General features: G+C 41.1%; 1 protein-coding gene across 1 annotated transcript in view; it reads right to left on the minus strand.

Moving 5' to 3' along the window:
- ATXN10 (ataxin 10) overlaps positions 1–26,350 on the minus strand; it is a 189,815-nt gene that overhangs the window by 61,649 nt on the left and 101,816 nt on the right. The gene's annotated exons all lie outside the window — the stretch shown is intronic.

Here is a 26,350-nt window from a genome sequence, read left to right on the forward strand (position 1 = left end):
CACAGAGCCTCAGAGCCAACATGAGCCAAGGGCCGACAGTGTCAATGGCAGGGACAAAGTGGGGCCAGGAACGGCCCCAGAGTCGTTCAGAGACTGCATCTCATAAGCTCACCTTGCCCAAGACACTGTGAGGCTGAGCACTCTAGGAAAGAAGAGCACACGCGAAGCCAACCATGTAACAGCTATTTTAGCAGGCATAATCAGAAAAGAAGAGAGTTCAGAAAGAAGAGTGATCCCGCAATTCCACAGTAAAACGTACCAGGGGAAAGGAGTGTTTACGGAAACACAAAGAAGCTTTTCAAGAACAGCAGTACGGAGAGTCTTAAAGTGCCCAGAAGTACAAAGAACGATGTGATTAATAAAAATACTTTTAAGTTCAATTACCAAATTTCAGGAAGATTACTAACTTTTCTTTAACAAACATGTGCATCCAAATTTAATGCAATTTTCTCATGAATTCTTCACCCAGCAGATAAAATCTTTGTTTAAATAACTCACAAAATTAGCTGGTTTTAAAGAAGCTTAGTATACTCTGCTTACAAGATTGAAAAAAAGCGTAATTGTTTTTCAGTGAGAAGGAAATGGCTCACACTGGGTATAAGGTCAATAAATTATCTGGTGATGAATGCTGAACCCCTGCACAGCTACAAAATCTACCCACGTCCACACTGACCAATCACAAAACAGCCAGAACCCTCAGGGCTGGGTGTCAGAAAGGTATTTTCTGTCGATCTGGAATGCAAAACATCTCCAAGTGTTTGCTCCAGGAGAATGAGGCTCAGGGGCGGCCAGGCAGATCCCTCCTACAGGAGGGTGCCCTGCCCTTTGCACAGCACTGTCCCTGACTCACAGTCCCTCAACTTCTTCGCACTTCCACATAACAAAGGGTGCTGGCAAGAAAGCTGGAGTAGAGCCCCAGCACCGCCACCCTCTCCGCCACGGGAACTTAGATGAGTCACCCTGGTCTCATAGGAGAAACAAGGAAAAAGCTCAACTGCTACGCAGAGGGTGTCATTTAAGCAGATGGCGAGAAGAGAGAGACTGTCTTTCAAAATACCTGGCTTCTAGAAAGTGCTCAATAAAATGGTAGACATTAATACAATCTTTTTTATTTATCCTCCTACCTATGGCATTTTTGATGCATTCTTTGTAAAGAACTTTAAACTGGCTGAATTATAAGAAAAAAGTATGAGCACAGTGTTATTTTTCCATTACAGTCATTTCTTTATGATAGTTTAAGCAAAATGTCAAAAGCTGACCAGTGAAATATTTGAAGAGCTAGATGAAAGACCTGTTTTTAAGCAGACGCAGGGGAAAGCGTGAATCAAGGAGTGAATTTCTCTCTAATGTACTTGACTGCACATGACTTAAAGCCCCACTCCATTTAGCAGCCTCCTTAAAGCACCACAAGATACGACTGGAGAACGCAGTAATGCCAGAAAGGGATCAGTAAACTATGTCAGTGGCAGAGAAAACAAAGCAGCTCAGAAAAGTTGTTTTCGCACATCTGCACTAACACGCACAGTTACATTTAGAACAAAAACAACCCATATAGCAAGTTTTTAAAAGTACGCATTCCACCTCTGCTACTTGGGGTGTGATTCCCACCCATAATGCATCATCTACAATGTCACACTTCAGCGCCTGAACAAACAGAATTCTGTCCTGAACACATTCGATCTTTAATTTTTAACCGGTGGACAGAATCTCAACTGCTTATTGTATTATAATGAGCTCCTGGCCACTAATGAATATACTTGGAAACTGTTTATCAACTTGCCCACAGTGCTAAAAAAAGACTTGCTGAGAGCTTGAGTCTCCAGCCAGCACAAGGAATCATGTCACACATTGGCCCTTGGAAGGAATATCCTGAATGTGTAAGAAGAGCTCTGAGAACAGAGGAGGGCCATGCCCCGATTTGGGCGCTGCTCTAAGCTGTACATCCTCTGGGCACAGGGAGGAATGAAGCCGACCGGTGAACGGGGTGGCGGGGGGGTGACCAACATCCTGTCCTTCTCTCCCCTGACACCTACGAGTCTCACTGGCTGGCTGACAGCCCATCACAGCCTCTGAAAGGTGCCACGTGGAAGCCTCACTGTCACCTTTCAGGTGCAGATTACAATGAGGGGAATATGTCCATGAATAAAGACGACACATTTCAAAAGCACACCTTGTTGTCAGAAGCGTTGTTAGCTCTGCCAGAAAATGAGAAATGGAAAAGGGGAAGGAAACATATACCAAGCATCTTCTTATATGTCAATATCTTACATGCAAAAATTTGGTGCTCATAACAGCTTTGTGAGGTAGGAATCAGTGTTCTCATCTGAGAGATGAAGAAAATGAGATTTTTAAGGGTTAATCAATTTGTTCACAGTCACAGAGCTGAGTGAGTAGCAAAGCCCAGGACATTAAATTAAAAAACTCATGCTTTCCTTTAATCACAGCATACAAATTGCGAGAGGATATTTCTGGTCTTCGGAAAAGAAATAATGGCTGAAATAACATTAACTGTGCAGGAAAACCTCAAAGTATACAGTTGAGAGTGCTCAGAATTGAGAAGGGGAAAGGAAGGGGCCAACGAGACAGATGTGAACTGTGATAGGGCAAGCCCCCGCCCTGGAAGCTGTCAGGAACAATGGGGATGGTGCAGCGCCAGCCTCAGCAGACCCAGGATGAGGCCTCCAGTGCCACACTCTTACCAGCCCCGACCAGCAGGAAAGGATCTGGCCATTTCTTCAGTACCCTCAGGAATCTCACCATGAGCAGGATGTGAAAATCACAGCATCATTTTCAGGTCCTTTCTCCATGACTGATTTCTCTTTTTGCTAACATCTGAACACTTGAAAGTCTTTTAATCTACAACTATTTATTCATTTGACAAAAATTTAAAAGAAAGTTACTTTGTGACAGACCCTGTACTGGGGACTAAAGGGTGAGTCTGACACATTTACTGCTCTTACCAAAGTAAGGATGGGGGTAGGGATAAGGGAAAGAGAAAAACCCTACAGACAATCAAAAAACATCATTAATATCCAGAGCTAGAGGAAAACACCAAGTGCCATGGGAGTACAGAAGAGGCACATACCTAATCTGGCCAGGGCAGGGCCAATCACAAGTGGCCTTGAAGGCCAAGCTCACAAATTTCAATTTTATCCTGAAGGCAACAGAAAGATTTTACATAGAGATTTGTGTTTCAGAACACATACACACATTTTATTTTAAAATGTAATTTACTAAAGTGCACAAATCTTAAGTGTACAGCTCACAGAAGTTTTACATATGTATGCACATGTACAGCTACCACCCAGATAGATAGATAGAGAATATTCCAGCACCCAGAGAGAGGCTCCCTTGTGTCCCCTACCAGTTGATAGCCCTTCATGGTAACTAGTACTCTAACTTCTATCATCTTAGGTTACTTCTGCCTCTTCTGGAATTTTGGGTAAATGGAGTCATACAGTATGCCCTCTCCTATGTCTGGTTTCCTTCACTAAACGTATTACTGCATAACACGGTAGCTCATCCCTTTTCATTGCTGTGTATTATTCCACTATATGAACATAGTATGGTGTATCTAGCCATAGTATTAGTGATAGACATTTGGGTTGTCTCAAGTTTTTGGTTACTATGAATAAGGCTGCTATGAACATTAGTGTGCATGACTTTTGATGGATATAAGCACTCGTTTCTACTGGGTATACACCCAGGTAATTGTTGGTTTAGGAAAACGTAAGATATTCAGCAAAAGGATTACCTTGTTATACTTTTATTGAAAATGCTCAGTGATGTAACCTGGACTAAGATAAGGCATGCAGGTCTTAGTCATTAAGAACAAAAGACTGAAAACAAGATCCTTTCTTGTTTTAATGGGATGGATGGGTTAAGGGGATCATAAAAATTTCCAGAGGTGAGCCATTTACTATCTATAAGCTAAACCAAGGAAACATGACCCAGTCTCACCCCTCCTGAATCTATAGGTTTGTTTTCTGCCAAATTTGAAATCGTTTTGTTGAACACTTTTTCAGCCCCACACTCTTTCTTCTCTCCTTCTGGGACTCTGATGACAGAATGTTAGACCATGTGTCAGAGTCCTCCATCTCCCTGGGGCTCTATTTTCTTCCTGTGGTTCAGACTGGCTACTCTGTAGTCCATCCTCAAGTTCACAGATTCTTCCCTCTGTCCTCTCCATTGTGCTACTGAGCCCACCCACTGAGTTTTAAATTTTATTTCGGGTTACTGTAGTTTTCAGTCCTAAATTTTCTTTATATCTTTTATTTCTTTCCTGAGATTTTTTATTTCTTCATTTGCTTCAAGTGTTCATAAGGCATGTTAATAGATACTGCTTTAAAATTCTTGTCAAATAATTCCAACATCTGTGTCATCCAGGTGTTGGCATCTGTTGATTGCCTTTTCTCACTCAAGTTGAAATTTTCCTGGTTCCTGGTATAACGCACGATTTTTAATTGTACTCTAAACATTTTGGTATAATAAGACTGTGGATCTTAAGTAAATCTTCTGGTTTAGCTGGCCTCCTCTAACATGACACGTGTGTGACATGTATAGTAACATGACAGTATGTGTGTGTGGGGGGGAGCAGCATCCTGCTAGTGCCATGTGGGAGTGAAGGTCCAGGTCCCCCACCCAGCTGCCTCTGACACCCAAGGCATGAGGCGGGAGGTGCTTCCCTACTGCTTTATAGTTTTACACCTATCGTTCTCGAATAGACGGGTGTTCTCGTTTCCCACATGGCTTCCACCAACAGTGTGAGCGGAGAGAGGGCAGGGGAGGGAGGATGTCTTGTTACTGCTGAGCAGGGCTGAAAGGCCTGGCTCCCCATCCATTCTTCTCTGACACCGCCCAGCAAGGGACAGGGGTACCTCATCATATCCAGGTCAAAGTTTAGGTCTAGGCTCCCCACTTGGCCTTTGCTCATGAAAGTGGGGCTACCTTTTTTCCATAGTGTTTGTCTGAAGTAGGGCAGTTACTGTCTAGAAGTTTGTCTTGCTAAGTTGCCCCTTTCTTGGTCCTTTGGCAAGAAAGAGCAAGTTTATCTTGCAGGCTTTTTTGTCTGTGCCCACTGGTGTTTCTGGATTGACAGCTTCTCTAACGTACAGTCTGAGATACATGAGGCAAAAGAAAAGCCAGGGAACTCGCCATCGGGCCTGTTCCTCGAGTCCCAAGGTCCCCAGGCAGGCTGCCTTCTTCTCTCCACCTTTCAGAGTCTTCCTGTTTGTTTTCCATGTGCTGTCCAGGGATTTTAACTGTACTTAGCAGGAGAGATATGGAGAAGCGCACCTACAGCATCTTGATCCAGAACCAGAAGTCCAATTCCCAACATGTTGTTTTTAAGGTGCCAAAGGACTTCATTAGGAGATGAAGGAAGCTGATGATCCAGTTTAGATTTCAGAAGAGAGATCAGGGTGCATTTGTGCAAACAAAAACAGCTGCAGCTAATATTTACTAAGCCTTTGCCCAGCACTGTTCATGTCACATGAACTGTCGGTCCCCATCCTCTCAAGAAGCCTCTGAGGTAGGACTTCCTCTGTCCCATTTTTCTGATGGGGAAACAGGCTCACAAAGGGTCACTCCCTGATCCACAGCAGGGCTAGGGTTTGCACCTAGATCTGTCTGACTCTAGAATCAGAGCTCCTAACCACCATACTACGTAAACGCCTTTCACCACGAGCCACACTCTAAAGTGGGCAGTGAGGGGCCTTTACTCTTCAAAACACACAATGTAAATATAGGCTAATAATCAGCAGCTTAAAATTACAGAGCCTGCCCTTTTATCTATATATAAGCCTTTTAGTTAGAATTTCATAAATTTGGAATACTGTAGTTTTTAAAAAAATAACCTGATCTTTTTAAGGGCAATGACTCCGGATTGGTAAAATCATTGGAGTACATTTTTCCACTTCTCTATCAACCAGTGATTTTTCGAAAACATATTACTAATTACTAAATATCCTAAAAATGAAAGTTCCAGAAGAATGGCATGTTTTCAAATAAAGTATAAATGATTTTTTTCTTTGTATTTGCAAAAACTGTATATGCATTCAATCTCTGCCGGACTACAAACCACAAACTAGAGATTTCAAGTCTTAGTTTTCCTATCTACAATTATACCAGAGATTCTTGAACTGGCCATTTCACATCATAGAAACTTTTAGGTTTGAACATTTCCTACAGAGTTATTTGCCAAGGGAAGAGCTTTATAGGAAAAAAGATACTACATAAACACCACAGAAAAACGGGAGAGATGCCTACTGAGAACCTGAAATCACTATGAGCAGTCAGAGCCACTCACTGTAGCAGCAAGTCTAGTCTTTGCAAGCTCCCAGCTACGGAGCTTCCCCTCTTTTCCACCTCAAAACACAACAGAGAAACCAGCCCTCTTCCTTCCATCCATCTTCAGTCTTCTGCGCTTTATTCTGGAATCCTAGCATTTAGAACGGGACAGCGCTTCAGGGGATTATGTGCTCCGTCAAAATTACACCCCCACCTACACGTGCGGATTAGGCAAGGGAATTGCCCTGATTAAGATGACGAGGAAACGGATAACTTCTCAAGAAGGACAGGGCCCTGACACTACAACACTACGCATTCTGTACTTAGAAACATGAAGAACCAAGAGCGTCACATCGTATGTGGAGGAAGAAGTAGCCGTTTCTAGGAGGAGAGAAAAAGAATACAACACTTTCCACTTTAGGGAATCTGATCAAAGAGGGAATTTACAAATCACATAATTCAAGCTGAAAAGGACCTGGACAAACCTGGTCCAATCTCCTTACTTTACAAATAAGAAAATTAGCAAAATTAAGCTACTTTCCCCATGTCATACGATTAGGGCCTTCTGGGTCCTCAGACACTATGTATTCATTCCACTTGCCATTAACTCTAACCTGCCCCGACACACAGCCGGGCATCAAGACGTATGATATTCAGGTCCTAGGATCTTGTGTACCAACAGCAATTTAATTAGATTATCAATATTTCTTTATGTACAGTTGTGCATATAAAAATAGTATCGATTTCATATTTTCAAATATTAATCTTCAGTCTTAAAACATAATCACCACCTAAAAAAATACTAACCTAAGTTGTCCCTACATTCCTGAGTACTTTTTCTTCCTACTCTTACACGGATTCAAAGAACCTTAGAAGTCCAAGGAATCTAATGTCTAACGAAAATTTTAAACTGTGGAATGAGCACAAAATTTCCGGAGCTAACTCCAAGTTCCATAAATAAATATTAAGAGATTGGAGATACCAGATAGTTTACTTGTCCTGCTCTCATCTCCATCGGAACAGTCCTCAGTACCAAGAACGGTCTGTGCACTTCACGTAGCTCTGAACTGGGACGTCAGTGACACTATTTTATTCATCAGTGGAGATAACACGTAGGTTCCTAGAGCTAGTCTCTCTCCATCATAGAGGGTAATCGCACCAGGCATGCTCCTCACTCCTCCTAGTTAGTCATTCTTTCAATAAAACCTTTAGGGACAGGAAATGTGGAATTCTAAGGCTCCACCCTGAAGTGCGGGTCTACTTTGTTTCACACGTTAACAACCTGACACTCAGCACAGTAATAATAGCTAACATCATTGAGCTTGTGTTCTACTTTTGAGTGCCCATTCCAAGAATGTTCTAAACATGCTTTTACAAGTATTAATCCATCCAGTCCTCCCTGGAGGCATGCACTACTACTATCCTCATTGAAGGTCTCACTGGAACTTAAGCTCCATGAAGGCAAGGATTTGTGTCTGTTTTGTTCACTGCTGCACTTCCTGAGCCTAGAACAGTCCTTGACACATGGCAAGCACATAATAATTCATTAAACGAATGGATAAATGACATTTATAGAGGAAAAACTAAGGTACGAAGAGATTCCAGAACAGGATCAAAGTCACACAGTTACTGAGTGGCAGAGGTGATACTCAAACTATTGTTTTCTGATTGCATTATATCAGGAGTCAGCAAACTTTTTCTGTAAAGGGCCAGAAAATAAATTGTTTAGGCTTTGCAAGCCATATGATCGTCTCTGTCACAACTACCCAACTGTGCTCGTGCTGCATGTAAACAGCCATAAACAACACTACAGGAATGGACATGGCCGTGTCTCAATAAAACTTTATTTACAAAAACAGGTTTGCCAGCCTCTACGTTAAATCCTCACAATAATCAAGCAAGACAGATTAATGAGAACCAGAGACTCAGCTACTAAGGGCTTCATCCAAAGTCACACAGTGGATCTGAAAGTTCAAGCTCATTCCATTCAACCTGATGGTCTCTATGAAAGGGAGACTTGCAGATCCACTGTGCACTCAGAATTTGCTTTTGCACTTTTATGCTACAAAAGAGAACCTCAACTCTCTTTTGCATCTTGAAATGAGAACCATGACCTCAGCAGATTGCTGGAGCTTAAGTGCAAAGGCAGGTGTGGAGGGGTGTGTGCAAGTGCACAGACATAGTTAATCCAAAATCTGTTTTCACAAGAAAATCTGACCTTACATTAAGCACCGTGATCTGGAAACAATGCAAACACTCCATCTGGAAGACAGGTAGGGCACAGGATTGGCCATTTCTGTTCTCATAAGGAAAACAGCCTAGCCAAAACTAAACACTAACCTGGTTAAACGTGAGGCTGAACATAGCTGAATGCATTAATCATCAGACAGGATAATAAAGGAAAATATGCAAGCTCTCTCTCAACTGTTTACCACTTATATTTTTCTTGGAACAGAAATACATTTTATATATTATATGAACCTGTAAAAAACACATACCTGGTAAAATATTTGAACACATACTCTGTACCAAGAGTATTAAAACATGAATATTCCATCATCATGAAAGAATTTTGAGTTCACAAAGGTTTAAACACCCACCTGACTCCAGCTATGGTAACAACTACATAACAAAAACTAAACTGCACTTTATGCTAACTGGATAATCTTGATAATTACAGGCTACATTCAGTATGTAACAAAGTAAGACAAACTTCTCTTCGAAGCTGGTAGCTCTCAGTAGTAAGGTATCACTTAAGAGTAACAAAGTGAAATTTAAATACAAAATCTAAATCAACTATTTTTCAAAATATAAAAGCAGCTTTTTGGTTTATTTAAAATATACATATATATATATAATCATTCAAGTTCAATGCTGTCCATTATTCGATTGACAGAAATATTATTTGGCTCAAAAAGTTCAACTTAATACACTTACTGAGAAATTATGTGCAAAATGATATGTGGAAATAAAAAGCTGAGAAAGGCACAGTCCCTCCTCCCATCAAGAAACTTAAAAAAAACCTCACATTTGTCTCAGACTCACTGGCACAAAAACTAATTTAACTGGAAAATAAATGCTTAAGAAACAGCAACAGCAGCAGTTCGTAGGTTTGGGTGACTGTCATATACCAAGCATCACTTGATGCACTTTACATACACTATCTTTAGTGCTTACAGCAACCCCGAAAGATAGAGTGGATGTATTTTTTTCCTCTATTGAGAAAACTGGGGTTCAATTATTCTTGCCCCCAATCACACAGTTAATAAGCACCTGAGCACCTGCAGGATTAGAATCAGGTCTGCCCGGCCTTCGGGTCCAAACTTTTCTTCCATATCATAGTATAATTCCCTTAAAGCAGGGTTCTGACTGTGAGGTACAAAAATAGGCCTCAGGGAGTTCACGGACCTCTGCAAACTGAACGAAAAACTTTGTATGGCTATGGTATCTGAACTTTTCCGAATGGGAAAATTTTCAAAAGGGAAAAATATGAAGGATGGTCAGACAAAACACATATCATGTAACATAGCTACAAAGTATAATCATTGTCTTGTAGAGCCCTTTCAAAAACCTACTGCTCCCATCTGTTTATGCAATTCTGAAAAAGCAGTAATTTATCCTTTCTTCTTTGACCGTTAAAAACAGAAGTGCTACGATATAACCCAACCCCACAGGCTCTCAACTCTTTCACCAGAATGGCAGGAACTGTCCACTCTCACTTTCACCTTGAGAAATATACAAATATACAGGCTTGAGTTACAAGTCCCAAGATAAACACCATGGCAAAATGTTCCACTAACTGGAAACCATTTTGGCTTCGATCCGGCCATCCACAAGCAGGCGGGTGATGTGTAGGCTGGGGATGGAGCCAGTGGGCTGTGGAATGGTTGGATGTCAGTGCCCACGGCAGCTCCACTTAACTGCCTGAACTCCAGGCTTCTAATCATCAATAAAGGGATACTAATCTTACCTCACAGGCTTGCTGTGAGGGGCTGCATGATATAACGTAAGCATTTATTGTTAGTACCCATTATGTTAAATAAGTTGAAGATCCACATTTAGCACATAAGGCACTCAAGAATGGACAAAATCTTTAAGCAAGGAAACTACTCAGATGCTACGTTTCACAGAACTTCCCTCAACAACAGTACTCCAAGTTGTATTTGCATTATAAATAGTCACACTAAGGAGAAAAGCTGTTATTACACAGACTAAAACTGCCCAAAGCCACCTTTGGTAGTCACCTAATTCTAACCATATTTTACAATATTAACCATATTTTAAGAAAACTGAAACACTATAGAGTAATTATTTCTGAATATGATTCAACAAGCAAATAAGTAAATGTTTGAACAGGATAAAGACAGCTAAATATGGACTAAACACAAACTTTCAGCCAGTGCACGCCCCTTCTATAAACCCTCACAATGTTTATGTTTTCCAACTTTAGTCTTAATTTCTTATAAAATCTCAACTAAGCCTCTTAACAGAGGGAGCGCTTAGGCTAACAGTCCCTATGCTGAGGTCCAGAATGTGAGCAGGGGGCAGGGGGACACAGGGACAGAGTCCCATCTCAGAACCAGTGAAGTGCGGGTTTTGCTGCCAGTGGAACATAGAGAGGCATCCTGACATGTCACACACTTCAACACTCTTCCTGCACACCTGTGCATCTTCTTCCCGCCAGCCCCGCCTCTCCTTTTCTAAGGATGGTAAGGCAGTGTTTCTCAAAGATGGCCCCCTCCGGAAATGGCGGGGTCCTGAGACCTGCATGGTCAAGTGCTTCTGGTGCACGACACTAACGTTTTATAGTTACCAGAAGTGGGAGATACGGAAGGAAAAAAAGCAGGAAAGGTACTTTAGTGCAGTGTTACCCACTCCTCACCTCCATTTCCATTTTGTAAAAACCATTTAACGCTCTTTTTTCCTTTCCAGGAACTTGACTTTGACGAATTCCTCGAGTTGGATTCTTTGCTGTACAACCCTGGTCAGGATGTGGGGAGGCAGAGATGTGTCAGCAGGACCTCTGGAATCTGACAGTACTGGCCTCCTTCAACAAAGCACTGGATCTTCCCTCCAAGGCAGCTTTGGCTTTCACAAGGAAGGGGTGGGAGACCCTGAGAGTTCTCTACTGAGAGGCTTGCTCTCGCACTGTCTCTAGACTATCTTAACTCTCAAACTGTCATCACTGGAAGAGATAGGCAGGCATAGTAACTGCTCTCTCTCCACTAAACAAATGGCCGTGATAAACAGTAACAGCTGCATGGCCAGAGACTCCCCTGGGGGAAACGGCAATAGGAGACAGTGACTCACCACTTTCTAAGGCATTACCTTGGGCCAGGCCCACACCCTACAGGCTTCCCAGGGTGTTTGTGAGCACACACTACACTGCAATGGCGGTAGCTGGAGGACATGGTACAGAATATGAGTCTTTCTGTCCAAAAGACCAGAAGATGCTCTATTGCTACGGTTTTGCACTTCTTTACAATTCAGTTCTACTGACCATTTTCTCAACTCAGAAAGGAGGAGAATAAGAACTCTTCCAAAGCTAACTCCAGACTAGGAAATCTTTACATACAAATATGATTGTGTATAAATATAACTATTTTTCTCTTGTTCTTCCAATAGCTGGGTATTTAAAAAAACAAAACAAAACAAAACACCTTAGACCATATTCTTTTGGTTTGGTTTTTCTTGTGATTGTTTTTTATTTTCTCTTCAGTTTTAATAATTGTCCTCCCAGTAAAAAGTGATTTCTGTTCCGATTCAGTACCCCCGGAGAAGAGGGAATAGACAGACATCACAGAATCATCAGAAAAGGCTTAGCAGTACAGTAAGACAAGAAATGGCAGTAAAAGGCATACAGATTGGAAAGGAAGAAACACAACTTCATCCTTATTCACAGAGGATATGATTATCTATATACAAAATCTCAGGGAATCTATTTTTAAAAACTTCTAGAATAAGTGAGTTTAGCAAGGCCACAGGATACAAGGTCAACACACAAAAATCAATCGTATTTCCAGACACAAGTAATGAACAATTAGGAACTGAATCTTTTTAAAAAAAGATTTTTTAAAAAATCTTCTAAAAAGGGGAGTTTGAGCTCTCCTCAAAAGGTAAAATATTTAGGGAGCCGGCCCAGTGGCATAGGAGTTAAGTTCGCATGCCTTGGTGGCCCAGGGTTTGCCAGTTTGGATCCCAGGTGCAGACCTACACACTACTTATCAAGCCATGCTATGGCAGGCATCCCACATATAATATAGAGGAGAATGGGCACAGATGTTAGCTCAGGGCCAGTCTTCTCAGCAAAAAGAGGAGGATTGGTGGTGGATGTGAGCTCAGGGCTAATCTTCCTTAAAAAAAAAAAGTGAACTATTTAGATACAAATCTAACAAAGCACATACAGGATCTGTATGCTGAAAAACAGAAAACATCGAAGAAAGGAATCAAGAGAGATCTAAATAAAGAGAAAGACATTCCTTGCTCATGGATTGGAAGACTCAATGTAACAGTTCTCCCCCAAAGTGAGTTGTAGACTTAATGCAATTCCAGTCACAATCCCAGCAGGCGTCTGCACAGCTACAGAGAAGCTGCTCTCAAATTTACATGGAGGGCGAAGAAGGCAGAATTGCTAAAACAAACTTGGAAGAATCACACTACTGGATTTTAAGACAATATAAATCTACAGTAACCAAGACAACATGGTATTGGTAAAGAGAAAGACACAGAGATCAAGAGAAAAGAGATCCAAACATAAAACATAAAACTATAAAACTTTTAGGAGAAAACATCCTCTTCAATTAGGAGTTCTTAGAATGATACTAAAAGATGTGATCCATAGAAGAGAGAACTGATAAACTGAACTTCATCAAAATGATAAAACTCTTGCTCTACCAAAAACATCGTTAAGAAAATGAAAAGACAAACTACAGACTGAGAGAAAATATTGTGAATCACATACCCAACACAGAAATTGTATCCAGAATACATAAAGAACTCTCAAAACTCAACAATAAAACACCACAATTTAAAAATGGGCAACACTGCAGACACTTCACTAAAGAAGACATAAGGATAACAAATCAAGCACATGAAAAAATGTTCAATATCATTAGCCATCAGGGAAATACAAATTCAGACAAAATGAGATACCACTACACACCTATGAGAATGGCTAAAATAAAAAATAGTGATAATACCAAGTGCTAACAAGGACATGGAGCAACTGGAATTCTAATACATTGCTGGTGGAAATGTAATGGTATAGCTACTCTGGAAAATAGTTGGCAGCTTCTTATAAAATTAAACATATATTACTGTACAATCCCGCAGTCCTACTCTTGGGTACTTAACCCAGAGAAAAGAAAACTTAAACCTATATAGAAATGTTCACAGAAGCTTTATTTGCGATAGCCAAAAGCTGGAAACAACCAAAATGTTCTTCAATGGATGAATGGATAAACGAACTGTGGTATAGCCATACAATGGAATAATACTCAGCAGCAAAAAGGAATTAATTTTTGATAACTTGGATGACTCTCAAAGATACTGTGCGAGTGAGAGAAGTCAGTCCCAAAATGCTACATACTTTATGAAAACTTCAAAAAGATAAAACTATAGGCATAGAAAAGCGATCACTGGTTGCCAGGGGTTATGGGTAGGGAAAGGGTGTTAACTATAAAGAGAGAACACAATGGAGAGTTTTGGGGTGATGGATCTGTTCTGTATCCTGACTGTGGTAGTGGAGGTCACATTCATGAATCTGTATGTATAGAGAAAAATTCAAAGAACTGTATACTCTCCCCCAAAAGTCAATTTTACTGTATGACAATTTAAGAAGAAAGAGACCTAGAAGATACAGGGCTCTAAGGAGATGAAGGAAGAAGACTTCTATGCTTGCCTTACTCTGCTAGTTGCCAGCAGGTGTGCCAGATAGTTGGGACAGTCAGAGGGAGGTCATCTGCAGGAGGAAGTCACCACCAGGTCTTCTGGAATTTTCCCTGAGTGGGTGCTCTCCCTATAGCAGAGCCCCTGCACTGCCCTTCCTGCTTGGAAGGGCCATCGTGTCAATCACACAGAAAGAGGCAGACCATCCAGTCTATCTCTGTACTCTAGAAACTTCTCTAATTCTGGTGTGAACAAAGAGGGAAAAAGGAAGAAGCCCTATGGGAGACTTTGGAGAAGACAGAAATGTCTGTGGTCTCCTGGATTCAGAAGCCCTTCTTGGGAGAGCTGCCACACCAGCTGGAATGGCCTATAGGGGGCTTTCCAGGGATCCAGTCTCCAAGTAGAAAATGGTGACAGCCCTGATAGGATGCTTCCAGGACTGCCCTGAAGAGAAGAGGCCCTATGAGACTACGTCCTCTAAAGGTGATCAAACTCTGTACCAGGGAATGAATGGAAAAGGGTAGCCCTGGAGAGCCAAATCAGCTGACCTACTGTTTTCCCAGGACTGACGAAAGTTCTTCTGTATGGGTAGGTTGTTGTCTTCTTTTTGCAAGTGAACACTGTCTCAAAGGCCGCTCAAGAAGCAGTGAGGGGAGCGGGAAGTCTTTCCCAGGCCACGTGATCAAGGGAAACAACTCACTGGCTAAAGAGTAACGGCAAGGGATGGAGAGCGTGAGGTTCTGGATCCTGATCCTTAGCCTCCATCTCCTCAAAAAGCCCTCTCTAATCCGGGGCTGGGCCTGGCAGCAATGAGCTCTTATGTTCACACAGCTGCCATCCCATGAAGGCCAACCTTCATCAGGTGTCTCCCTCTCAGGCTGGACCATGCTCCGTGGAGAGCCCTTATACCTGGTCCAGTAGAGGACACTTTAGAACCCGGTCTGGCCACCCTCCAGCTCATTCAGAAAGCCCTCTGTAATGTTAGTTAAATTTTTTTGAACTTTCCCACAGTAAGAAATACATTTTAGGGGCTGGCCCCAGGGCCAAGTGGTTAAGTTTGTGCACTCTGTTTCGGCAGCCTGGGGTTGCGCCGGTTCGGATCCTGGGCACAGATGTGGCACTGCTTGTCAAGCCATGCTGAGGTGGCATCCCACATAGCACAACCAGAAGGACCTATAGCTACAATATACAACTATGTACTGGGGGGCTTTGGAGAGAAGAAGAAGAAGGAAAAAAGAAGAAGAAGAAGATTGGCAAGAGTTGTTTAGCTCAGGTTCCAATCTAAAAAAAAAAAAAATCATTTTATACTGAACTTAACATACATATACATATACAAACTCATACAGAAACATGCATGTGTGGGTATATCCAGTCAACGCACGTATTCATCACGTACCCTCCCCTATGTTTCTCACATCATTTGTCCCAATTGGCCACAATATTTATTACAATATGTGCAGTTCTTGCTAAATATTCATATGATACATGAAACATTTTCTTTTTTTCTTTTTTTAAAGATTAGCACCTAAGCTAACATCTGTTGCCAATCTTTTTTTTTTTCTTCTTCTTCTTCTCCCCAAAGCTCCCCATATATAGCTGTATATTCTAGTTGTGAGTGCCTCTGGTTGTGCTATGTGGGATACTGCCTCAGCATGGCCTGATGAGCAGCAGCATGCCCATGTCCAGGATCCCAACCGGTGAAACTGTGGGCCACCAAAGTGGAGTGTGTGAACTTAACCACTGGACCACGAGGTCGGCCCCCATGAAACATTTTCTATTCCATCTTATCCTAACTCATTTTTAAAAGGTTCTGGCCATGGGGGCCAGCTCGATGGTATAGTGGTTAAGTTCACGCACTCTGCTTTAGTAGCCTGGGGTTCACAAGTTCAGATCCTGAGCATGGACCTAGTACTGCTTGTTGAACCACACTGTGGCAGCATCCCGCATAAAATGGAGGAAGATGGCATAGAGGTTGGCTCAGCAACAATCTTCCTCAAGCAAAAAGAGAAAGATTGGCAACAGATGGTAGCTCACGGTCAATTCTCCTCAGAAAAAGAAAAAAAATTCTGGCTATGAACAATTAATTTCGTTTTGTACCCCATTAATGGGTTGAAATCTACATTTTAAAAAAACTGCCTAAGATGGAATTCAAACAGATCAATGTTTCAGTCATACCTTGCTATAACTGGTTTGGGCAAATTACTTTCATGGCTTTGGTTCCTCATCCATAAAACAGGGGTAACACCTCTCAGAAGTAAAAGACAAGCAAGAAGCACAGGGCCTGATACATAGTAGGCTCCCAAGAAGTTGCAGTATTATTAGTCCAGAAACCTCTAAAATCAACTCAGTCGAGTCTTAGTATTACCATCTGGGACACAGCCTGCGCTGTGAAACTGCATCCCAGGATCCTTATTTAGAAATGTATTTATAGAGTGGCAAAGTACTTGTGGCAAAGTTTACTTTTTATTCAACCAACATATCTATACTTTGTGTTCCAGCAGAAAATTTTTCATAGTTTTTAAACTTCCTGACACTAAATGAGTTTTTATTCATATCAGGCTCCCTTAATGTGTACAGAGTAAATTCATTCATCATATATTTTCTGAACTGGGCAGGCACTGTACCAGGCTACTCAGGGAGAGAAAACGGAAGAGTCATGGCTCCTGGCCAGGAGGTACTCACAGCTGGTTTCCAGGTCCTATGGAATCTGGCCTCCATCCACTTTTCTTGACCAAATCTATTTAAGATGCTCCCTGGTTTCAGTTAAACTGGTACTCACTCTCTACTTTTCTTCCTCTGTTCCTTTGCTGGTACAATTCATTCCTTTGGAATATTCCCTCCATTGCCACATGACTAAATGTTACCCACCCTTCCTCAAGGCCAGTCCACGCGTCTCCTTCTCTAGGCAATCTCTACTTTCCCTCCACTGCAGGACTCATGTCCTACTCACAGAGCAGAAGTCTAACCATTTCATCCTTGATTCCCCTATCAACTGACTCTTTTATGAATTTAATGCGTTTAATCATTTTTCTTTTTCATCCTAAAACCATCCCCTCCTTGGCCAGTGGACAACCCTTCGAGTCAGCACATGTGTCCTTGTGACATGGCTCCTGGGAGTCTTTGGCAATGTTCGTGCACATCTATATGTCCACGCTTCATCCTCCCTATTTTCTGCCCCACCTAGAACCAGCCATTTCTCCAAAGAACCCTGCTTCCTTAAAACCCTGGTTTTAGTATTAAAAAAACACAATTTGGATGCTACAAGGGCTCAGTGTTTTAGTCTTTTTCAGTGAACAAAGCCAGGAAATATGTACTTTCTGGAAGGAAAAATTACCAATCATGAATTCATACTGCTATCTCCAACTCAAACTTTACATTGACAATTTTTAACTTCTCTGGTTTCATATTTGTATCTCTTTTATGCTGAAAATCCTGCTATCTAATAGTGTAAACATAATTGCTTATTTTCTTTACCTTGGATGTGCAGTATGTGGCATGTACATACTTAAGTGTGTAAACATACATACATATGAATAGTTCAGAATAACAATGCCCATACAGTCCCTAACAATAGAGTGCAGTTACGATCTCTCTGGGGCTGTTTTGTTCCCAGGATACGTCCCACCAGAGCTCACAGGCAAAATATGTTTCACAATCACTTCAAACAACTTCCTCTGTGTGATAGTCAGATTCCTTCCTTCCTTCCTCTCTCCCTTTTTTGTTTCTTTAGTTCAAGAGATTGCATTTGTATTTTTATTTTTAATTTTTTAATTAAGTAAAACATACACAGGATTTTGAAGTAAATACTATAAAACAGGTACATTCAGAGAATTCTGGCTTCCATCCCTGTCTATTTCACGTTGTCCCTTCCTCTTAAAGTTAACCAGTTTTTAAAAATTAGTTTATAATTTATTCTTCCATGGTTTCTCTTTATGAAAATAAATGTGTCTATATATACCTATTTTTTTTTCATAGTTCTCCCCTGTATTACACAAAAGACAGCACACTATAAAAGTTTGTGGTTGCTCTTTTCATACAATAATACATCACTCAAACCCCTCCACAGAATGCACAGAGAACTCCTTCATTTATTTTCATAGCGCATTGTATTTCATGTATGGATACACCACAACTTTCTGCTGGGGACATCTGGGTCGTTTCTAACTTCCTAGAATTATAAATAATGCTGCAATTAACAGTCTTGGGCTGGTCTCTGGGAAGGTTTCCTAAAAGAGTAAATGCATATTAATTTTGTTGGACACTATCAAATTTGTAGCCACAAGGACTGTTCCATTTTGCATTTCTACCACAACATATGAGAATGCCTATGTCGAACAGGTGAGAAACAGTATCTCAGCGTAGAGTTTAGTGTGCATCTGTCTTTTTATGAGCAAGGCTGAGTATTGTTTCATTGGTCCAAGGGCCTCTGGCATTTACTTTTCTGTAAAGTGTTCCTATCTTTTATTCATTTTTCCATAGGACCATTGGTCTTTTCCTTAATTTTTAGAAACTATGTATTATGAATATTAGCTATTTATGATTTAAGTTGCAAATATTTTTCCCCATCTTGTCATTTATCATTGTACTTTCCTCATTTGTTTTGAGCTATGCAAGGTTTTTGTGTTTTTTTAAAGCATGTTTAAATTTATCAGGGCTGGCCCGGTGGTGTAGTGGTTAAGTTCGTGTGCTCTGCTTCAGCAGCCTGGGGTTTGTGGGTTCAGATCCTGGGCATGGACATGCACACCACTCATCAAGCCATGCAGTGGCAGCATCTCATATATAAAATAGGGGAAGATTGGCACAGATGTTAGCTCAGTGACAATCTTCCTCAAGCAAAAAGAGTATGATTGGCAATGGATGTTAGCTCAGGGCTAATCTTCCTCACTAAAAAAAAAAAAGAAAAAAAGAAAAATTGGGGCAGGCCCCACGGTGTTGTGGTTAAGTCTGGCACATTTCACTTCGGCAGTCCAGGTTCTCAGGTTCGGATCCTGGGTGCAGACCTACAGCACTTGTCGGCCATGCTGTGGTAGCAACCCACATACAGAGTAGAGGAAGGCTGGCACGGCTGTTAGCTCAGGGCTAATCTTCCTCAAACAAACAGAAAAAAAACAAAACCAGAGGAAGACTGGCAACAGATGTTAGCTCAGGGAGAATCTTTCTTAGCAAAAAACAAACAAGTAAATAAATAAATTTATCAGGCTTTTCTCTGACTGCTTTCAGATTGAACTATACAGGAAAGTTTTCCCTATTCTCAGTTGGTAAAGGAATTCATTCATTTTTTTTCCCTGATACTTGTAGGTTTCAGGTGCTTTTAAATTTATATTTCTGTCATTTGGAATTCAGCCAAACCAATGTAAGGTGTAAGAGACGGATCCAATTTTATCAAAAGATAATGGATATCTAGTTGTCCATACACCATTTGTTAGATAGCCCTTCTTTTCACCTAATGATCTGAGATGCCATCTTTATCATACACTAAATATCCAAACACTTTTATCTATTTCTGGATATCTGTACTGTGTTTCATTAGCCTGTCTCTTCATGTGCCAATACCATCCTGTTTTTAATTGTGGAAGCTTTATAGTATGTTTTCTTATCTGGTAGAACTAGCCATCATTTTCCTTTTGGGGGGATTTGTCTGGCTGTTATTGCTCATTTATTCATCTAAATAAACCTTATAATCACTTTATCTAGCTCCAGAAAAAAACCTCAGAGTATTGTTGCAGTCATATTAAATTTATAATTTAATGTAAGGGGAAATGTCACCTATATGAAACTGAGTTTTCCTACCCAAGCAAATGGTATGCACATGGACAATTTTCATGTAGGATGCTTCCCTCTGAGAACAACCAGTATTTTGAAAAGCAAGATTAAGATTTGCAATTTGCTAGGAAATAATTTATGTTTGAGGAGTGATTTATGACATAAGGCGTTTCTGAAACATTTGCACAGAAGATCTGAGTAACCAAGAGGGGTACACTTGGTCAATGCCAAGGTGCAAGTGGACGTAGGGAGCAAAACAGCAGCACTCAAACTCTCAGTCCTAGGATGACCCTCCAGAGCAGCTTCTCGCAATTAGCAATTGCATTTAGAGGAGTTAAATGCTCCCCAAATCCTCAAAGATAACTCGTGCGCGGGGGAATTATCCTCTCTCCATAACCGCTGACAAAGTTTGGCTTGACTAAAAAGCCTGCCAGGCTTCCTCAGCTCTCTCAGCCTCCCTCCCGCTGGCGGGCGCTCAGACCTGTCTCCCTCCTCTCTGCATTTCTATCTATTACTCTGACGGTCAGAAGCAACCTACTACTTTTTATCTCCCTGTACTACGTCAAACATTTCCTTTTGCCACCACTCTGGGAAGGAGTGCGTTCCAGGACCAACTCAGTTTGGGAGGGTGATCTCTGATCCCTTTGGTGTTTCTTCCACAGCCCGTACTTTCCTTTACATGGCTTTCCTATCAGCATGACTCTTTAGATTTCCTGAAAGGGATTTTCATCATTTACGAAATGGAAAATTTATCATATGATCATTTACATTGTAAAAAATAGGATTACTGGAAACAACAGTTGTTGAAAATTAACTCAATCAACAGTGCATACAAAGGATGTCAGGCTGTTCACAATCAAATCCAATGACTTTAAAATGGACAAGAATTTTTATGGTCGCCAGTATACTAGTAGAGGGGGTTGACATTCTAGTTGTCTGACACTGAGAACTCAAGAGAATGTGTGAGGAGCAGAAATGTCTGTGAATTTCAAATAGCTTACTAAATATATGTGTGGTTTTGGAATTTTGTTATTTGTTCCATCCAGAAAGTCTCATTTTAACACAATTTTGAACAAATTCCTTGGTTGCTTAAAAGCTTGTTTAGCTCCTCTTCACCAAAGCATGCAAGAGTTTGATACCAAAAAAAAGAAAACCCTATCTTAGCTTAAATCACAAAGGATGATGGGGAAAAGTCAACAAAACTGCCAGGGTTTTGTAAAGGACAAAGGATAATAAACAGCGAGTCAAAGTGTGACGTCGGAAGAGAGGAGGCAAAACAAACCTGGCTTAGCAGAAGCAAAGTAGATGTCTTCTAAGAGTTCAGGCTCAAAGCCTGAAGGATACAAGAGGGAAGGGAGAGTAGCTGCAAGCACTTTGTATCAAAGAAATCTTGCCGAAAGAAACCCTTCCACCACATCCAAACAAACCCCGACTTTGTATTGACCAGCTGAGTAGGAAGATAACATGAAGTGAGAGGAGATGATGAGCAGTCTTAGAGCAACGGGCAATAGCGCTGGCGGGGAGGGTGGGGGGTCAGGGGGACAGTGGGAGGATTTGGCCCTGAAGAGAAGGAACTCCTCCCATATGCAGAAAAGGGGAAGATGACAATGCAGAAAATTTAGATTTAGAAAGAAAGCTTCTGAAGGTAAGTTCAGTTAGCTTCAGTATTCGAGTAGATGCTCTGGAAAAGTGAGAGTGATCCAGATCAGTTGTGGAACTTGAGGAAAAGATTTCAACAAGCACTGTAGGATTAGAGATAAGTAAAAAGGCTGCTGGAAAGGTCTAGGGAAAACTGGTTGGCAAAATCTTGGAATAGAACTCATTAATCAGGTATTGCCGCTTTCTCCAGTAACACTTAGCCTGAGAAAAGAAGCAAGGGGAGGGGCTGGCCCAGTCGCAGGTAAGTGCACACGTTCCGCTTCGGTGGCCCAGGGTTCGCCGGTTCGGATCCTGGGTGCAGACATGGCACTGCTTGGCAAGCCACGCTGTAGGCATCCCATGTATAAAGTAGAGGAAGATGGGCATGGATGTTAGCGCAGAGCCAGTCCTCCTCAGCGAAAAAGAGGAGGATTGGCAGCAGTTAGCTCAGGGCTAATCTTCCTCAAAAAAAAAAGGAAAAGAAAAGAATTTAAGAAGCAAGGGGAGCCTGGAACTGGGGGAGGAAAAGGTGGTAAAGGATATCTCATGCCCTTCAAGACTCCTTACAAACACTTACTCACACAGTAAGTTTGCAGGGAGAGCCTACTCCATGACTGGTGCTGCTCTGGGCACTGGAACAGTGGAGGGGAGAAAAGTTCTCACTGTATCCTTAAAATACACACCTGGCCCAGCTTTTCTTGAGCCAGCTTGAGAGCAACTATAAGGAAGAGTCTTGATCAGACCAAGTCTGAGGCTTATCTAGGAAGGCCCAACAAGTTCAAGAGTGCACATTTAATAAGAATTGAGCCAATCAGGGTGAGAATACTATTTTATTTAAAGAATAAGTATGCTGTAGAGACACATTCAAAGATGTCACATTCAAAGTGTATATGTGTATGTGTTTATGTCTGTATAATCAGCAATATTAAGCAAAGAAAATACAACAGTCGAAAGAATTCTACTGTTATTTACTTCTGACCGAAATAATCTACTTTATGTGTTATCTTTCCTTATTACAAAGATGAACAAGAAACAGCCATCCCTTCCCTCTAGCAGGGGGAAGCATTCACGAGTATCTGAGTGTCTACCCTGGGTCAGCCCACTGCTAGGCCATGCACACACAGAGGAAAGTAAGCTCAGGTACCCGCCCGGCAAGAGAGAAAGATGGATTCATGGGGGAGACATGAAAGGAGGAAAAATTACCAAGCAGCCTCAGAAAGAGCAGGACGAGAGCCAGCACAGACGGAAAAGACTGATTCACTTTCTACCTAGAATTTCAAGCCTTTCACTTTTTAATTATTATGAGTATAATATTATCTTTCATGATGAATTTTTGTTGTTCAGCTCACTTAAACCATACAGTGAAGTCAAAACATATTTTTAAATAAAAAGTTTTTTAAAAATCAGAAAAACCTGGAAGTCAGAAGACTCTTAAAGGCTTATCTGGTCCATTCATCTGCTTAAAATTAGGACCACACCTACGACATCCCAGACAGATGTGGTTTTTTAAAAAAGCCAGATTATACTTTAATCCATTTAAGTACAAATAGTTTCAACTTGATTGCACTTAAATCAGCCTCTTCTGTTTTAGCCAACATTTTAAAAATATTTCCATCACGACAGCCTAATTTTTGTTTGACTTTAATTAAAGACCATTTAGACAAGCAACTAACTCTTGCTATTCCCTGGGGTGTAGCTTAAAACAGATTTTTATGTAATTACTAATAATGACTAGACAAAAGCAGGGAAGAGGTGTACGATAAAAAAATAAAGAGCAAAGGATTGTATAAAATGTTCTATTCACTGGATTCAGAAGTTTCAAAAAAAGGAAAATAGTTAATTTCTAGCATAAATGTATTACAAAACTACATTACGTTTAATTTTCATCTTTTTAAGGGAATTTATATCTATTATACTGTATTACAATTTTATCAATTATAATTTTTGCCCCTAGTCTTCCTATAAAGATTAGAGGGAAATGAAAAATAAGCACACGTAGTATTAAATAAGAGCTTAGAGAAGTTTAACGGTAAAAAAAAATTATATTTAAGAGTATTCATTTGTTCATCCCTAAAAATGCACAGAGCACTCCCCTTGGGCAATATACTGTGCTAGCAGCAAAAAAGTATGGAGTTTATAGTCTCGTAGTATTTTAGATGGTATTTTAATCTCTGCTCAAAATCCCCAATATAAATACACTAAAATACAGAGGTAGTCCTTGAAATTATAAAGCACAATGAAAGGCTAACTTCTTTCCCAAAAGGATAACAATAATCAGGTATAACAGGCCCCCCAAAAGAAAAATGTCCTCTTGTGTGTTCCTATCTTGCTCAGATTCTCTGTCTCAAATCTGTCCCCTTACTTCTCGTCTTATCACCACACCGCTGCTCGGACCTCTACCTCCTCCCACTCCAGACTCGGGTAGCCAGCATATACCTGGCTCTTCTCCAACCGCTCTCACACCGATGACCTTATCAGTTAGGACAGGCTAGTTTACGCTGCAGTAACAAACAACTTGGAAGAAATCCCCAAGTGGCTGAAAATAAAGTTTATTCCTTGCTCGTGTCATTTAACAGCTGTATGGTCTTGGGCACTTAACTTCTCTGCTGCTCAGTTTCCTCATATACAAAATGGGGAAAATAACATTAAGAGGATTAAATGAGTGAACAGGCAAGCACTTAGAGGCGCGCCAGCACCTGGCAGGCGCTCAGTAAGTGACAGCTATTCTTGCTGTTGTTCCCAGGAAGCTCCTGCTGAGACCCTAAGTCTAGAGAGAAGCCTTAGTGCCTCCTCCCCTTCCCAGCTCTGCTCAACCACACTGTAGCTCTCTGCTTAACCACCCGCATCCCACAGTAGATCAGAAGCTACTCGAGAATAAGGGATTGCATCTGACTCAAGTTTTGAACCCCAGAGCTTAATAGAGAGTCTGGCACATGGTGGACACTCAATAAATGCTCGGTAAGCTAAAGGGAATAATGTAGAACAATAATCCCTGTTACCTGAATAAATCCCACATACGCTTGATAGACCACAAGAGTAGTCTATGTCAATGAAGACATCACAGAGGCATCTGGCCTGCAGGAAACCTGACTAAAAGCACATGATGAGGGTTCAGGAATGTCATCTGTAGACGGGAAAGACTCACTCCTTTAAGGACCCTGACCCAGGCCACAGCATGAGCCAGGACCACCAGGACATGGGTGACTGTTCCAGGGAAGTCTAAACAAAGGACTATGGATGTCTGTCTCCACCACAGGAAAAGGCGGCCATCCAAGATTCTACCTGGCTCCTCATTCCTTACTTAGGGCCATTATTCCCGTGCACAGTGCTGCACTGGCAGAAAAAAGCCAGCCTCAACATGCTGGAACTTTCTGAGGTGATGAAAATGTTCTATATATCTCGACTGGGGTGACAGTTACACAGGTGTATACATTTGTCAAAAGTTATAGAACCATTCATTAAAAATCTGCACATTTTGCTGTATGTAAATGAGAGAGAGAAAGAGAAGCAAGCCACGGACACCACCAACTGTTCTGTATACTCTTTTGGTTTCCTTAGCTCCCAGCTCCCCCCAAAACTAGAGCTTTAGGAAGCAAGGGAGGAAAGGAGGAGGACAAATTTATAGACAGTTAGGTGAACCTGGCCTCTGCTGACGACATTGTTAAATACTACTCATCCTGAAAGTTCGCGCAGCGTCAACCCCCTCTGGAAGCCTTTCCTTCAGGTTTCAGAGCCATGTGAAGAGTGGGGAGTTCTCGCCCTGCCCCACTCCGTCCCCCGCCACACAGTACTCCTTCCTACCTCTATCATAAAATCACAACTTTCCAATAGCACCTAACCTATTACTTTTTAGCATCTTTCCCTAGGCTTTGAGTTACTTAAGGGCCAGGACCATCTCTTTCACATCCTTCTCTCCAGCACTTAGCATAATGCTTGGCATACAGTACACTCTTAATAAATATTTGTTTCTCTGGCAATATGTTTTTAAAGTTACCTTCAAAGATATGAAATATACTGCCTTTAGATAAGAATGTTACTTCTAAGCAAGAATAATGTCTAAATTACATTAAATCTTGGTAACTCGGTAAAGATTTAAATCTCTTCTTTTTTGGATATGTATGAATCCTACTGTCATGATTTATAAGTCCATAAAAGCCATATATTTACCGGGCAGAATAGAAGGTAAGCCTGGAATGCATAACACAGCACCAGAATTCTTGCTATAAAGATTACTGATGCCTTAGGCTTTTAAAAAACGAGATGTCACATGAAGCTGTACATCAGGAGCTTGCCCTAAATATAAAACATTACATACTGCTCTATCAATTCCACTTTAAATTACAGCTCCTGGCACTCTGTTTTGAGTGTGTAGGCATGCGTGCACGCGCAAGCACACAGACCAGTGTGTGTTTAAATTAACACCTGGCAACCTAAAAACAACATCTTAAAGATAATTGTCAGAGCATGAAACATTGCACTAACCAAGAATTTCCAAGGTTGTGGACTGGCACAATAACACATCAAAAGCAACCCTGAAATTAGTATAATATTCTGCAGGAAACTTCAGTTTTTCAAGATCAGTACTTTGAAGCTAATGTTTTGAATCAGAAATAATGATGTACAACACGAACATGGGTATAACTCAAGCTATGAACATGTAATTTCATAAAAGTAAAACTGGTGTTTCTGGGCTTTTGCACGAATTCGAAATGGCTAGAGAGCCTGCAGTACTACACATGGACACGGACGGCCCGTGTGTGCCTGGGCCTGGAGA

This window comes from Equus quagga, chromosome 19 (assembly GCF_021613505.1).
Source record: "Equus quagga isolate Etosha38 chromosome 19, UCLA_HA_Equagga_1.0, whole genome shotgun sequence".
Lineage (NCBI taxonomy): Eukaryota > Metazoa > Chordata > Mammalia > Perissodactyla > Equidae > Equus > Equus quagga.